General features: G+C 38.8%; 1 protein-coding gene across 9 annotated transcripts in view; it reads left to right on the forward strand.

Moving 5' to 3' along the window:
* The window catches only part of LOC103723484 (ABC transporter C family member 2), an 85641-nt gene that overhangs the window by 40852 nt on the left and 27996 nt on the right, over positions 1-16793 (forward strand). The window lies entirely within an intron of this gene.

Raw genomic sequence — 16793 nt, forward strand, 5'->3', positions numbered from 1 at the left:
GTACTTTATTGTATTTAAACTACAAAATATTTACCTACATCTAAAATCTCATGGAATGTCGATGTTCCTTATAGATGTTGGAATCGCATTCGTAGTTTGGGGTAGGCATATGGACTCCAACATTGCGGCATAGTCTGGCATTTGTATCCTCCCATAATCTGTGCCCGTTGGATGGTTATCCTAAGAGGAGTAATCTATGCACCCTGGATTGGTACATCGAGAGGAGTCATTTGTTCGATACTGGATTGGTTAACCAGAGACCCCATCAGTGAAATCCTACCCATAAGATGCTTGAGGCTGTAAAGGATGGTACATACTTGAATACGATTTCTCAGACACTATCTATATGGATCATAGCTTACCAACGTGGAATAGAATCCAGTGTATGACTCGAATCTAGATACGTTTAGGGATCCTACTCAATGTACCAGGTCATTTGCAGCAACATTGTCATGTCTTGAATGACCATGATGGGCCTATCTCCTGTATGCAATAGTATACTCGCTGGCTCTAGTAGGTAATGCACCATGATCCTTATCCTATATGGCATGAATGAATTGGGACTTACAAATGAATCATAAACTATCCTAGGACTGAGTCAAACTGTCGTGCCATTCTTGGCCTCTAGACGCATCAACGCTCGAGCTATTGACATTGCTGCTATCATGGGATGATCTAGGCTCAAAATCCGAGTGAACAGGTTACTTCTCGACTCTCTAATAGATGTGCAACTGCCTTTTCTTTTTCTTTCTTGCTGACCTGAGCAACTGCCTTCTTTTTTTGGATGCCCTTCTTTATCAGGCTTTGTTGGGTGGATCGACTGTGCCCTTCACCCTGACTAGACTGGATACTGTGGTGGCTTGTTCTCAGTAGCTCTCAATCAAAATACTGGGAACATGTCTTGGATATGGAACCTTGTGACAATCGGCTCCCTCTTGACCTTTGTGGCTGGTGGATTGGATGAGCATGGCATATGTCATTTTGCCCATTCTTCTCCATCTATCCTAGCTTTCCTAGCTAAAAATTGGCTGGTCGAGGAGGCGATCGTGGTTCATCTAGCTATAGCTACTATTGCTGGTAAGGTCGGCGGTAAGAGAGACTTTTTCTCTTGTTTTGTACGGCTCTCTAAGAGAGGAGGCCCCTCTTTCTCACATAAAAGAGGGTCATTAGGGCCTATTTTCAGCCGCCTCTGTTTTTCCTCTATCTTGACGTGTGGAGCTCCTAAAAATTAGGAGCTCCATACTTATCTATAAGGCAAGAGGAGGGGTGTACGCCCCTCCTTTTCCTCACGTAATGGGCCAAGGGAGGGGTGTACCCTCTTTTCCTCTCATGCCCATGCACAAGTCCTCATCTCATGAGGGGTGTGGGGTCCACTTTTATCTTGGGTGGTTTATCCTCTTCTAAAGAGGATTAGGTGGCCTACAAGACTTATCCCTATAAATCCTAATCTAATTAGGACCCAATTAAATCATGACTCAATTGAACTGTTCAATCTTAATTCAATTAGGAGTCATCTTAATTTATTAGGTCAAAATTAATTAGGACTTTTAGAAATCCTAATCCAATTAGGATTTATTTAATTTCAGTCCTAATCAAATTAGGACTTTAGAAATTCTACTCCAAGTAGGGCTCTAATTCAATTTGAAGTCCTAATCCAATTAGCACTCTAGGAATCCTACTCCAAGTAGGACTCGTATTATAATCAAGCCCAATTCATTAAATCCAATTAATTCAATTAAATTACAATTCAATTGCAATTATTCCTTCTTCAACTCACTAACTCTTAGTAGGTTTCACCAATTATCAATCAAATTGATAATTACAAATTATTTGTGATTCATAATCACGATTCAACCATCAGATTGGTCAATACCTCTAATGTGCGTGATCCCATAGGTTCTATTCTGTCTGGTAGTGAGATATATTGCGATCTCTATCACAATATCATTGAAATTTTTTTTTCAATGGGTTGGAACAATTTCAACTCAACTCATCAGGGATTATCGACCATCCAGATAGTCCCTGTGAGTTTCACCATCTACCAGTGATACCTAGCAGCATGTAGTGGCAACCCAGCAGAATGGAATGATGAACCTTTAGGTGCAGTTATCGTGTGATACAGTCCTTCTATCATGGATCTCTACAGAATGGAGGTCATGGATAACTCGTCAAACTCCATCGTCTGTCATATGACTAAATTTATTCGACTTAAATTCGTGAGTGGAAAACTTTCTCCACTGTATGTACTGCCCCGGCTGAGGTCTTACGAACTTAGTCTTATAAATTACATAGGATCACTCTTCATCTACCAAGGTCGATAGATTTCATGTAGGTGCATATCTTACTACAGTGAGTCTACTGCAGTCAGTCTACACCACAAGGACTCATATGGCTAGAGACCATGTATACGTACAGTCAAACTACAGTAACTCACTGTGAATAGCCGAAGCACCGCAGGTCAAAGGACTAGTTACACTACTGCAACATAAAGCAAGTCACTGACGAGTGGATAGACATCCAAGTGACTTCTTGTATTGGTCACACTCAGTACCCTTGTTCTCTAACAAGTACCTGCACTAGCACTTCAGTGTCCCTATATTGTGGACTCGAGACTCGTCCATCCATAAGGAAAGCGATATGTGCACTAATCTCATCGGATCGATCACCGTCCTCGTGATGATCCATTGATCAGGAGCATTTATAAATTAATCTCCAATGATACATGGCTCAAATTCTCAACTTTTGAGAATATGCATCATCTTATTAATTTCTTGGACGATTCATAGACATATAAACAATATGAATGAAAAAGATGCTCATTTATTATTCAATAATAATAAAGTCAAGTACAAAACTATGTTCCAGAATTAATAATGTGTCAGTCAGATTGGCTTCTAGGGCATAAATCTAACAGGCGGAACCGTTCCGAACCAGGCGGTTTTGGTCGTACCAAGTTGCTCCGGTGGCGGATCGGGACGGTTTCGGCAATGAAAACGAAATCCGTTGCTGGAGGGGGAGAAGGAAAGTAAGGAAAAGAGAGTGAACGGAGAGGAAGGGAGAGGGAGAGGAAGGAAGAGAGAGGAAGGTGGAGGCTGACGAGCCGCACGGAGGCCGCTCTGGGCTCTGCGGCTGAAAAATAGGTTGGGTACCTCGTTTCATTTGCCGACTTCACATAAAAATTGCAAAATAAAAAATGGGGCTAGACCTCTGTTTCAAACAAAATTGGAAATCCAGCTTGTTTTTCGGCCGTGGAGTTTTTCTCCACCTCCTGCCCGGGTCGTCGGCCATCGACGGCTCTCTATCGGCCCTCTGCCGGCCTCTGCGACTCTCCGCCTTCCTCTCTCTTTTTCTCTCCCCCCCGCCTTTACTGTGCCGGTACAGGCTCAACACGGCACGACACGGGCCTGTACCGACCTGTCCCACCTGGCAACTAGCCCGGTGCCCAGTACCGGCACAACAGACAATGATTGCTAGCCTTCAAGCCAACCAATCATCGAATCCTTGTCATGTACAAAGTCATTGTGAAGTGGATCACTGTATTTCATCTCCATTTCCTCTTCAATGCACGTCAAATCCTCTGCTACTTTAAACTTTTGCTAGAAAAGGCAATTGGATCTACATCATGAATGGTAGCCTCTGCCAGTATCTCTCTGGATTTTTTTCCTTTCTTGTTGCTAGGCAAGATCTCCCCTATGGCCTCAAATTGGAAAATAGAATTGAATATTCGACCACTCCCCTCAACTAAGGTAGAAAAAAGAGTTTTTGGTATAAAAAAAATTCAATTGTATTTGTATTTCTGTGAGAAAAAACTATCTAAATACCAGCTAAATCTTGATATAATAGCTGTTTTCTGTGAAATAATCATCCTAGACGCATTTTATGGTCGCTCTCACCAAATTTTTGCAAAGAAATCTTCAAGCAAGTAATAGTATTTCAGTTATTAATATTTTCTTACTTTAACATCCGCTTATATTTATCATCAAAGAATAAAAATAATTGGTATTATTAAAGTTTTGTTGTCACATCATCACTTATGACTTTCTTTGACCTTCATTTTAACTAATACTACTTAAATTTGCTAATCAAGTATAGTATATTGAAAATTTACCGAATATAGCCCTGTTAATATTAAATTCTTTGAGCATGTGTTGTGAACCTTTGATATTGCATGACTTATTTCATTCGTTAATTATTTATTTTTTTACTATTTGAATTAAATTCTTTGCACTCTCCTCAAGCAAAGCAAGACTGAGGATGATAGTGGTATTTTGATGATTAATACAATAATCAAGAGTATGTTACAAGTTAATTCGATACTTCATTTATGAGTCTGTTACTCTCAGTATATTCGTATAATAAGATAAAGATGCATTTCATTGTTTATATGGATGAATCTAACCTTGAGTTGCAGCAAAGTGTGGATTGAGTCGACCCCAAGGTTGATTGGGTCGACCCCGGCACATCAAGAAAGCATCTGGCACACTTCTGCAAAAATGGCGCGGATGAACAGTAGTTGGGTCGACCCAAGGAAAGCATGAGTCGACCCAAACCTCAAGCCTCTCAAGCCTCAAGAAAGCAGTTCTCTGGAAACACTGAGGGTCGACCCAAGAGGAAGTTGAGTCGACCCAAACTTGAGTCGACCCAAACACTGAGAGGGTCGACCCAAAGGCAATGACATTCAAAATAGGTTCTCTGGAAACCCTAAGAGGGTCGACCCAAGTGGAAGTTGAGTTGACTCAACTGAACCTTGAGTCGACCCAAAAAGATGTTGAGTCGACCCAAGTGAAGGAAGGCTGAATTGCAAGGTTCTGTGGTTATGAGAGGGTCGACCCAAGGAAAGGTTGAGTCGACCCAAGTGAAAGTTGGGTCGACCCCAGTAAAAGTTGAGTTGACCCAAGCACGGGCAGAAGCATAACGGCTAGTTCTGCAGAAGTACTTTTTGTCCTTCCAACAGTGAGTAACGGCTAGTTTTTGAATTCTAACCATTGGGGCTTGTCCAATGGATGAAGGAAACTATTTAAAGTGGCACTATTCATCAGAGAAAACATTCTTTTGCAAAATATCAAAGAGTACACAAGAAAGACAAGTGCCCTAATTTTTCTTCATCCAAGTGCTTCATTCAAGAGTAAAAAGAAAGTGGTTGAGCAGATTCCAAGAGTCATTAAGAGCTTCACCAACCCTTGAAGAGTGAAGCATCCTTGACAAAGAAGAGAGAAGTCTCATCAAGCGATAACTATTCTCTAAACTCTTCTTTGTAGATTATATTGTTATATTTGCTCATCTAGGAGCTTAAATCTTCTTACTTCTTTTATTAATCACCTTGTAAAGGTTTGTTGGTAAGCCCGCAAAACCAACGGTGTAGGTTGATTGGTGAACCCGTAAAACCAATTGTAAAGGTTCGTTAGTGAGCCCGGAAAACCAACATAGGTTCGTTGGTGAGCCCATAAAACCAACATAGGTTTTTGGTGAACCCGGAAAACCAAAGTATAAAGGTTTTTGGATTGTGAGCCCGGAAAACAATCCAACTGTAATCCGCGGAATTATAGTGAATTCCCAAGGGGTCGCTTGGGGAGTGGACGTAGGTGCTTAGGAGAGCACCGAACCACTATACTTCTTATGTGTTTGTATTGTGCTTTGTTAAATTCCACTAACTCATCAATTGACATAAGTAATATAGTAAAAATTAAAAAAAACCAATTCACCCCCTTCCTCTTGGCTTGTCACCTTGGGCAACAAGTGGTATCAGAGCAAGGTGCTCCAATAGTATTTATTGATCTCACAATCAAGAGTTAAAGATCATGACAACCCAAGTGGGATGTTCTATGAGTGGGGCAATCCACAAATAGACCTCTATTTAATGGCACAAATTACACATACTGGAAAGCTAGGATGAGGATATTCATTCAAGCTCTAGACTATGAATTGTGGTATATTATAACTAGAGGACCTCACACACCCACAATTAGTATAGAGGGCACTATCATACCCAAACTAGAAATGGATTGGAATGAAAGTGATAGAAGATTAGCACAATTAAATGCTAAAGCGATTAATGTACTTTACTGTTCATTAGATGTAAGTGAATTCAATAGAATATCTACATGCATCTCTGCAAAAGAAATTTGGAACAAACTTGAGGTCACACATGAAGGAACTAATCAAGTTAAGGAGTCAAAAATAAACATATTAGTACATAAGTATGAATTGTTTAAAATGGAATCCACTGAGTCCATAACTGATATGTTTACTCGTTTTACTGAAATTATAAATGGACTAAAGAGTTTAGGAAAGTCTTATACTAATTCTGAATTGGTGCGAAAAATTCTCAGGTCTCTACCAAGAGTTTGGGAGGCCAAGATAACTGCAATTCAGGAAGCAAAGGACCTCAATACACTGCAATTAGAGGAACTTCTAGGATCACTCATGACCCATGAGTTGACCATGAGGCAAAATTCAGAAGATGAGGTCAAGAGAAGAAAGACCATTGCCTTAAAGTCTACCACTCCAAAACAACAAACTGAGTCGGAAGATTCTGATGATGATGATGAATTTGATGAAGGAATGGCTATGCTTGGAAGAAAATTCAGAAAATTTATGAGAGGTAAGAATAGATTTCGTAAGAAGAAACCCTTCTTCAAAGGTAGCTCAAGCAAAGAAAAGGGTAAGGACAAAGAAAAGGAAAAAGAAACACCTATTTGTTATGAGTGTAACAAACCCGGGCATTATAAGATAGATTGCCCGGAATTAAAGTGGATGGCAAGAAAACTTAAAAAGAAGAACTTCATGGCTGAATGGAGTGAAAGTGAGGAGTCAAGTTCGGAAGAGGAAGATCATCAAGAGACGGCCCAAATATGCCATATGGCCAATGACGATGAGGTAGATTCTGAACTTGAATGTGATTTTACTGTTGATGAATTACATGATGCATTTTTAGAACTCATGGAAGAACATAAAAAACTAATCAATAAAAATAAAGTTCTAAAAGAAGAAAATCAATCTCTTATCAAAGATAAATTAAAACTATCTCATAACTATGAAACATTAAGTAGGAAACTCACAAATGAAACCAAGAATCTAATTGCTGAAAATGTCAAGTTAAAAGAAGATGCTGAAAAATATAAATCCTTAGTAGATAAGTTTACACTTAGTTCAACCAAATTAAATATGATTCTTGATAGTCAAAAAGCTGTATATGATAAGGCTGGATTAGGATATAAAACAAATAGGAAACAAAAATACTTAAAGAACATTTTTGTAAAAGCTAAAAATGAAAATATTACTTGTCATTGCTGCAATAAATTAGGACATAAAGCATATGAATGTAACTATAGAAAGTCCAGTCAAAACAAATTGAGTAATAATCATAAGCTTAAATTCAAGAAAGTTTGGGTTCCAAAAGGAACATCAAGTACTAATCCTAAAGGACCCAACATAGTTTGGGTACCTAAAGCTCATTCTTGATCTTGATTGCAGGGGTGTCTTGCAGCTAACAAAGTGGAAAAACGATGGTATCTAGATAGCGGCTGTTCAAGACACATGACCGGTGACGTAGACCAATTTGTCACCTTGAAATCTAAGAAGGGTGGAGTAGTAACCTATGGAGACAATGGAAAAGGGTATATCATTGGAAAGGGTAAAATTTTCATTACTCCATCTACCTTCATAGAAAATGTCTTATTAGTTAATGGCTTGAAACATAACCTACTTAGCATAAGTCAATTTTGTGATAAAGGATTTAAAGTCACATTTGAAGCATCAGTATGCATAATCACAAATCCTAAAGATAATAGCATTGTACTTGTAGGACAAAGGCAAAGAAATATTTACATGGTAGATCTTCATGATTTAGGCAAGAAAAATGGATTATGTTTAATTACTAATGAAGAAAAGAAAAATGAAACAAGTTGGCTTTGGCATCGTAGACTAGGACATGCTAGTATAGAATTAATATCAAAACTAGTCAAGAAGGAATTAATAAAAGATGTGCCAAAATTAATCTTTGAAAAGGACAAAATTTGTGGACCATGCTCTTTAGGAAAACAAACAAAATCATCCTTCAAATCAAAGAATATAGTATCAACAACTAGGCCTTTTGAACTCATACATATGGATCTATTTGGACCCACTAGAACTGCGAGTCTAGGAGGGAAGAAGTATGGACTAGTTATAGTAAATGATTTTTCAAGATATACATGGGTTTCATTTTTGGCACATAAGAATGAAGCATTTTCAGAATTCTTGAAATATTATAATTATATCATAAATGAAAAGAAGCTCACCTTAGTAGCAATTCGAAGTGATCATGGAACTGAATTTGAAAATCAACACTTTGAAGAATTTTGTAATAAAAACGGTATCTCACATCAATTTTCAGCACCTAGAACGCCTCAACAAAATGGGGTTGTTGAAAAGAAAAACAGGACCTTGGTAGAAACGGCACGCACGATGTTGTGCGAGTCAAATCTTCCAAAGTACTTTTGGGCTGAAGCTATAAGCACTGCTTGCCATATTCTAAATCGGGTTTTAATACGACCAATAACCAAGAAAACTCCTTATGAACTTTGGAAGAATAAGAAACCAACCGCTAAATATCTTAGAGTATTTGGATGTAGATGTTTCATTTTAAACAATGGCAAGGAGGATCTAAGTAAATTTGATGCCAAATCAGATGAAGGTATCTTCTTAGGATACTCCACATCTAGCAGGGCATACAGAGTGTTCAATAAAAGAACTCTTGTAGTCGAAGAGTCAGTTAATATCATATTTGATGAGTCTGATAGTGAGTCTGCTAGGAAAGAAAATATTCTTGATGATGATGCAGGAATTATTAACTTTGAAAAGTTGAATCTTGATGACGTGCCAATTCAAGATAAGGGAAATGACTGCGTGCCACCACAATCTCAAAACTTGCCAAAGGAATGGAGGTATGCATATGGACACCCTAAAGACTTAATCATTGGTGATCCATCTCAAGGGGTAAGAACTCGATCCTCTCTTAGAAATTTAAATGATTATCTTGCTTTTGTTTCACAGTTAGAACCTAAGACTTATGAAGAAGCTGAAAAAGATACCAATTGGATAAATGCCTTGCAAGAAGAATTAAATCAATTCAAAAGAAGTAATGTATGGACATTAACTGAAAGACCAAAACATAACTCTGTAATTGGAACAAAATGGATCTTTAGAAATAAATTAGATGAAAATGGGGTAGTTGTAAGAAATAAAGCTAGACTTGTAGCTAAGGGATACAATCAAGAAGAAGGGATAGATTTTGATGAAACATTTGCTCCCGTAGCTAGATTAGAGGCTATTAGATTACTTCTAGCTTTTGCATGTTTCATGGATTTCAAATTGTATCAAATGGATGTAAAAAGTGCATTCTTAAACGGTTTTATAGAGGAAGAAGTATATGTAGAGCAACCTCCTGGTTTTGAGAATCATGAATTGCCAAATCATGTGTTTAGACTACATAAGGCATTATATGGATTGAAGCAAGCACCTAGAGCTTGGTATGATCGATTAAGCAAATTTCTACTAAATAATGACTTCAGTAGAGGAAATGTAGATAAAACACTTTTTCTCAAAAGAAAGGACGAAAATCTGCTAGTGGTACAAATATATGTAGATGACATAATCTTTGGTGCCACAAATGATAATCTTTGCAAAGAGTTTGCTGATTTAATGCACGGAGAATTCGAGATGAGTTTGATGGGGGAACTAAGTTTCTTTCTAGGATTACAAATCAAACAAACTAAGGAAGGTATCTTCATCCATCAAACTAAGTATACAAAGGAAATACTAAAGAAGTTTGGGAATGAAAATCACAAGGGAGTAGGCACTCCAATGAATCCTACTAGTAAGCTAGACAAAGATGAGAAAAGAAAGAATATTGATATTAAGCTTTATAGAGGATTAATTGGATCCTTGCTCTATCTTACTGCTAGTAGACCAGACATCGTGTTTAGTGTAGGAATATGTGCTAGATACCAATCAGATCCTAAGGAGTCACATTTAAGTGCTGTTAAAAGAATCCTTAGATATTTAAGAGGAACTACAAACATAGGATTATGGTACTCGAGAGACTCCTGTTTAGATTTGCTTGCATACTCAGATGCTGATTTTGCTGGATGCAAATTAGATAGGAAGAGCACTAGTGGAACATGTCAATTTTTAGGAAATAACTTAGTATCATGGTTTAGCAAAAAGCAGAATTCAGTGGCACTGTCGACAGCTGAAGCTGAATATATAGCTGCCGGCAGTTGTTGTGCTCAAGTACTATGGCTTAAGCAACAACTAGAGGACTATGGAGTTAAGATAGATAACATTCCTATAAAGTGTGATAGTACTAGTGCCATCAACCTTACTAAAAATCCGGTTCAGCATTCTAAAGCCAAACACATTGAAATAAGATATCATTTTATTAGAGATCATGTGCAAAATGGAAACATATGTATTGAGCATGTATGTACTGAGAAACAATTAGCTGACATATTTACAAAACCCTTGAGTGAAGATAGATTCTGCACGCTTAGGAGGGAATTAGGCATATGTGATCCTTTTTATTGAAGAGATATAAAAGGGAGCAAGCAGTCTCATGATACACTCCTCCCATTTCTAAAAACCCATGAAACATGAGTCAAACTTGTCATCTATAGATTCCTTACTCATGTATCATTGTCCCAGAAAGAATTTGTAAGGATTGGAAGCAAGAAAAATTTTTAGAAGGGAAAAGGAAGAGAAAGGAAAAATTTCTGAACTTGGGTCGACCCAACCCAGAATAGGGTCGACCCAACGTTGAGTCGACCCAAGAAAATTCTTGAGTCGACCCAACGTCGGGACCCCACTGTTAAAAGGGGGACCCGTGAGCTATCTAGGGCACTGTTTTCACTTTGTCCTCTTCCGAAAACCCTATTCCCCACTCTCAAATCTCCTCCAATCATCTCCAAACAGTAGATTACTTCAAGATCTTGGAGAAATGGGACCCAAGAGAGCCGTAGCCAAGCGATCCGGGAGAGTCTCACGGATCACACGTGCGGATAGGGAAGCTACAAAGCCATCTACAGTGTCTCCACAAGGTGAGACACGTGTAGAGCCACCTCCTCCTCCCTCCCCTTCAGTACAACTTGCAAAGTTTGCGGGGAGACTGGTTACAATGGGGAGAAGGATCCATTCCGAGTTCTTGGATTAAGAAGGGTTCCGTTTGGGGGAATGGATCCGAAGGCAAGGATGGGAGTATCTTTGCTCCCTAGATGTGGTGATATATCCGGGACTAGTTCGTGAGTTCTATGCCTTCCTCAAAACTGGGATGGGAGGGCTTATATCGGAAGTTCGAGGAGTTAGGGTTCGAGTTTCCGAAGGGAGTTTGAGTGAGTTGCTTCATCTCCCCTGCGAAGGAGCAACTCCAGAAAAGCCAGAAAATAAATTGAGAGCCTTGCAGTTAATTCTTGAGAATGAAGACTTCGACTACTCGGAGAATGTTATAGCAAGCTCTCTTTCTGCAGAAATGAGGTTGTTGCACAACTTCATTGGTCGAATTCTGTTTCCGAAGAGCGGGAGATTTGATCTCATTTCAGAGCGAGATCTAGTTGTGATGGAGCATATTATTCAGGGTATTCCCCTGAATCTCCCGGCCATGATACTGAGGCAGATGAGGAAGGTGATTTGCAAACTCTAGAGTCTCCCTGCCTTATGGTATGATACTCACCTTGATCTTCCGACAGCACGATATATCTGTAGAGGGAGAGATCTCCAGGCATCTACTATTCACTGACACATACACTGCACGAACCCTTATTCGCATGGGTTACGAGAAGGTGAACGGGCAGTGGGTACGTACTGGAGCTGGGATTCAGGGTGATGCACCAGAGATTGGAGACCCCATCCCTGAGGATGAGGAGCATACGGATCATCCTACTGCACCTTCAGAGGCTGGACCTTCGTCATCTGTTCCTGCGGGAGACAGATGAGTTTTGGAGTAGGATGACTGAGCTTATGTCAGCTCAGGCGAGGACTATCACTGATGGGCTGACGAGCAGACTAGATATCATGACTGCTGAGATCAGTGATCTTAGAGAGCAGATAGGAGCTCTATGGAGAGAGAGAGGTTCATGGACCATCTGTGCCACAGGCAGCTGAGTCAGAGATTTCGGCACAGAGTCATCCAGCTCACCGAGCTTCACGCCAGACTCAGTCCCATCAGGTTCGACCTCCCCTCGCCACTTACGCTAGGAGGATGAGGACTAGATCACAGCCATTAGATACCCCCTAGGCTGATATTAGCATTATGATTAGAGCCTAGGATATGTATCTAATTCTCATATGTATTTTGTGTTGATCATGTACTTTGAACTTTGATTGAGGAACATTGTATTTGTTTTTGTTTTGGTATTATTGTACTAAAATGTTCCTTTTTGATCAATGAAGCTTAAATGTTTGTTAATTATTGTGTCTATGCACCTATTTGATGATAACAAAAAGGGAGAGAAGTAAGGAAAGAGAAATAAGTTGAGTAAGGAAAGAGAAATAAGTTGTCAAATAAGTTGAAAATTATGATAGGAAAGCATATACATTTAAGGGGGAGCAATTTGTAACAATGAAAATGATCAAATCTAAAATTTATATTGAATTTCAGAATTTGGCACATAGAATTTCAGAATTTGGCACATACCTTTCACACTTCGATACATAATCTGAAACTCATGCTTTATCTCAAATTTTTGAAGTTTCATCTTTAATGAAATATAAAAGAAAGGGGGAGTAATTCAAAAGGTCAAATTGGAAACATTTGGATGAAATAGGGGGAGACTTCACTCTCAAATTAGAAAAGCTGAAATTCAGCAACTTGAGCCCTTTTAAAACTAATTTTAAGATAAGTATCAATAGGCTCATACTCTATATTTTGTAATTATCAAAAAGGGGGAGATTGAGGATGATAGTGGTATTTTGATGATTAATACAATAATCAAGAGTATGTTACAAGTTAATTCGATACTTCATTTATGAGTCTGTTTCTCTCAGTATATTCGTATAATAAGATAAAGATGCATTTCATTGTTTATATGGATGAATCTAACCTTGAGTTGCAGCAAAGTGTGGATTGAGTCGACCCCAAGGTTGATTGGGTCGACCCCGGCACATCAAGAAAGCATCTGGCACACTTCTGCAAAAATGGCACGGATGAACAGTAGTTGGGTCGACCCAAGGAAAGCATGAGTCGACCCAAACCTCAAGCCTCTCAAGCCTCAAGAAAGCAGTTCTCTGGAAACACTGAGAGGGTCGACCCAAGAGGAAGTTGAGTCGACCCAAACTTGAGTCGACCCAAACACTGAGAGGGTCGACCCAAAGGCAATGACATTCAAAATAGGTTCTCTGGAAACCCTGAGAGGGTCGACCCAAGTGGAAGTTGAGTCGACCCAACTGAACCTTGAGTCGACCCAAAAAGATGTTGAGTCGACCCAAGTGAAGGAAGGCTGAATTGCAAGGTTCTGTGGTTCTGAGAGGGTCGACCCAAGGAAAGGTTGAGTCGACCCAAGTGAAAGTTGGGTCGACCCCAGTAAAAGTTGAGTCGACCCAAGCACGGGCAGAAGCATAACGGCTAGTTCTGTAGAAGTACTTTTTGTCCTTCCAACAGTGAGTAACGGCTAGTTTTTGAATTCTAACCATTGGGGCTTGTCCAATGGATGAAGGAAACTATTTAAAGTGGCACTATTCATCAGAGAAAACATTCTTTTGCAAAATATCAAAAAGTACACAAGAAAGACAAGTGCCCTAATCTTCTTCATCCAAGTGCTTCATTCAAGAGTAAAAAGAAAGTGGTTGAGCAGATTCCAAGAGTCATTAAGAGCTCCACCAACCCTTGAAGAGTGAAGCATCCTTGACAAAGAAGAGAGAAGTCTCATCAAGCGATAACTATTCTCTAAACTCTTCTTTGTAGATTATATTGTTATATTTGCTCATCTAGGAGCTTAAATCTTCTTACTTCTTTTATTAATCACCTTGTAAAGGTTTGTTGGTAAGCCCGCAAAATCAACGGTGTAGGTTGATTGGTGAACCCGTAAAACCAATTGTAAAGGTTCGTTGGTGAGCCCGGAAAACCAACATAGGTTCGTTGGTGAGCCCGTAAAACCAACATAGGTTTTTGGTGAATCCGAAAAATCAAAGTGTAAAGGTTTTTGGATTGTGAGTCCGGAAAACAATCCAACTGTAATCCGCGGGATTATAGTGAATTCCCAAGGGGTCGCTTGGGGAGTGGACGTAGGTGCTTAGAAGAGCACCGAACCACTATACTTCTTGTGTGTTTGTATTGTGCTCTGTTAATTTCCACTAACTCATCAATTGACATAAGTAATATAGTAAAAATTAAGAGAAACCAATTCACCCCCCTCTTGGCTTGTCACCTTGGGCAACAAAGACAAATCAAATAATTTATTTTGGTGTGCTAAAAAATGCTTCAATTGTTCTATTTTTCTGAAAAGACCAGCTTCTGTATTTAAATATCATCTTTACCCAGATATAATAGCAGGTTTTTCATGAAATGATCATTTCAAATAAACTTATCATCTTTTTGTGCAAGGTTCATTGAACCGATATCGGACTTGTACCGATTGTACCAAACCAGTACCGTACTGACACGTTACAGTGTGGTGTGCCAGTTTAGAATCGACAGTATATTTAATTTATTTTGTAAGCTTCAATGAATAGTAATTGATTTTTTTAGTATTATAAATATTTTTAAGTGTAATTAATATATTTCAATGTTTTTTTTTGTTTCTATCATCTGGTACATCCTAAATAATGCTTTTTGATGTTTTAGAGTAATTTTTCTACGCTATTGTAGCATTGCTTTAAAATAATGCCACCTTGGGGAGGTAAAAATCTAGCAAATCTATCATTGGATTTGCTATCCTTAGGCTTTTGCATTAGCATCAGGCCAAATTCAAAATGTAAAAGAAAAAGCTAGTTGTTCTGGCTTTGCACATTAGGAGAAGTAACATAAAATAGTGTAAAATCAATTAATGATATACAAAACATAAAATGATGCAATCAATTACGTATATTTAAAGTACAAATACTTACCGATATCTAAAATCTCGTCGAGTAGCGATATCTCTCGTAGATATCTAGATCATTAGCATAATTGGAAGATACATCAACCCACCCCTCTGACCAAGCGATGTTGCAGTCCTGTATGCTCATCCCATAGAAAAATTGCTCTGGTTATAACCTGTCTTGAATCTCTCATTGATTCTTTGGCTCTGAGATGTATTCTCTGGCTGATAATATGGTTGTGAAAGGGTCCATTTGAATATGTTGGCAGCAATATCCGACCTATAAGATGCTTCAGATTGCGTAAATAGCAGCCACTGAAAGATGATGCCTCAAACGCACCATATCCATATCTTTATAAGTCATAAACTATCTATGGCTGCGGATAATAGAATCTAACATACGACTCGAAATCTGATGTCTATGGATCCTACTCTACGTGCGAGGTCATCTACAGCTGCATCATGTCCTAAATGATCTCGAGGTTTTTATCTCCTATATGCATTCATATCCTCGCGGGCTCTACCAGTTTTTACACTTAGACCCCTATCCTGTGTGGCATGTGTAAATTAGGACTCACTAGTGATCAAAGATCATCATATGGCTAACTCATAATGGTTGTCTCATGTCCACCATTCCTAGCTGCCAAATCTGTGATAATCAGAATTGTCATCACTGCTATACTTGGTCTCTGAATTCGAGTGAATTGATTCTTCCACTGTCTTCATTAGGTTTGCAACTGCTATTTCTTTTCCTTTCATGCTGCGCCAAGTAGCTGCCTATTTTCTCTTCATGCTTTTTTTTGCTTGGCTATGCTAGAAGGATGGATGTTGCCCTCCTGATTGAGTTGACCGGATAGCATAGTGGCCTTGTCTAAGCAACTCCTAGTCATATTTTTGGGAGAATGTTCCAGATAAGGAGTCATGTGATGATCGGCTCCTTAATGATCTTTGTGGTTGTGGGTGATTAGCTAAAAACATGCGTGAAATATTTCGATTTGCCCATTGTTATGCGTCTATCCTAGCCTTGCTAGCTATGAAACTAATCGGTCGTGGAGGCGATCCTGGCTCATCAAATTTCGGCTCTTGTTGTTGGCCCCCAAGCTATCCAATCATGGGATCCTCATTCTGAAAAAACCATTGTGGATCATATATGTGTATTTCAGCTCCACTTTCTCCTAAATGCACTTCATCCTTAACCTTATATTCTAGCGAACATATACGAGGTCATTGAGGCACCTTTGTGTTAGACGGTTCCTCTTCTCAAGGAGACCATCTAAGAGAAGATCCGGATGACTAGCCGCTTAAGATTTTTTGCTGACAAACCAAAAATAAATCCACTATTCCGCTGCAAAAATATTGAAGAAAATTATATATAATATAGTATCATATTAGTAACTATCTAACGTCAAGTAATAGTTATTGTTGATATCTAATATATCTGGATTCATACCTTCTTATGACAACTGTCGGGACTTCAAAACTGTCAGTGCCCTCTCTAAATATGTTTATGAAAAAAATACATGTAATTTGTTAAAATTTCAAGATGCGTGTTAACTTACACATGCTACCTATGTTAATTTATCTCTTGTAGACAGGGCCACAACTTTTGAATCAAGCTCCCATCTTGTAGATCACATTACATAGAATTGTCCATATCGATTCCAGGTACGGTGTACTAGAACTTTACGTTCATGTAGTAAGCTGTAGATAGAGCTTGTAATTATTTTAGTAAAATTTTACAAGCAT

Source organism: Phoenix dactylifera, chromosome 14 (assembly GCF_051530095.1).
Source record: "Phoenix dactylifera cultivar Ajwa chromosome 14, Ajwa_hap1_PhDact_Kaust_v1.1, whole genome shotgun sequence".
Classification (NCBI taxonomy): domain Eukaryota; kingdom Viridiplantae; phylum Streptophyta; class Magnoliopsida; order Arecales; family Arecaceae; genus Phoenix; species Phoenix dactylifera.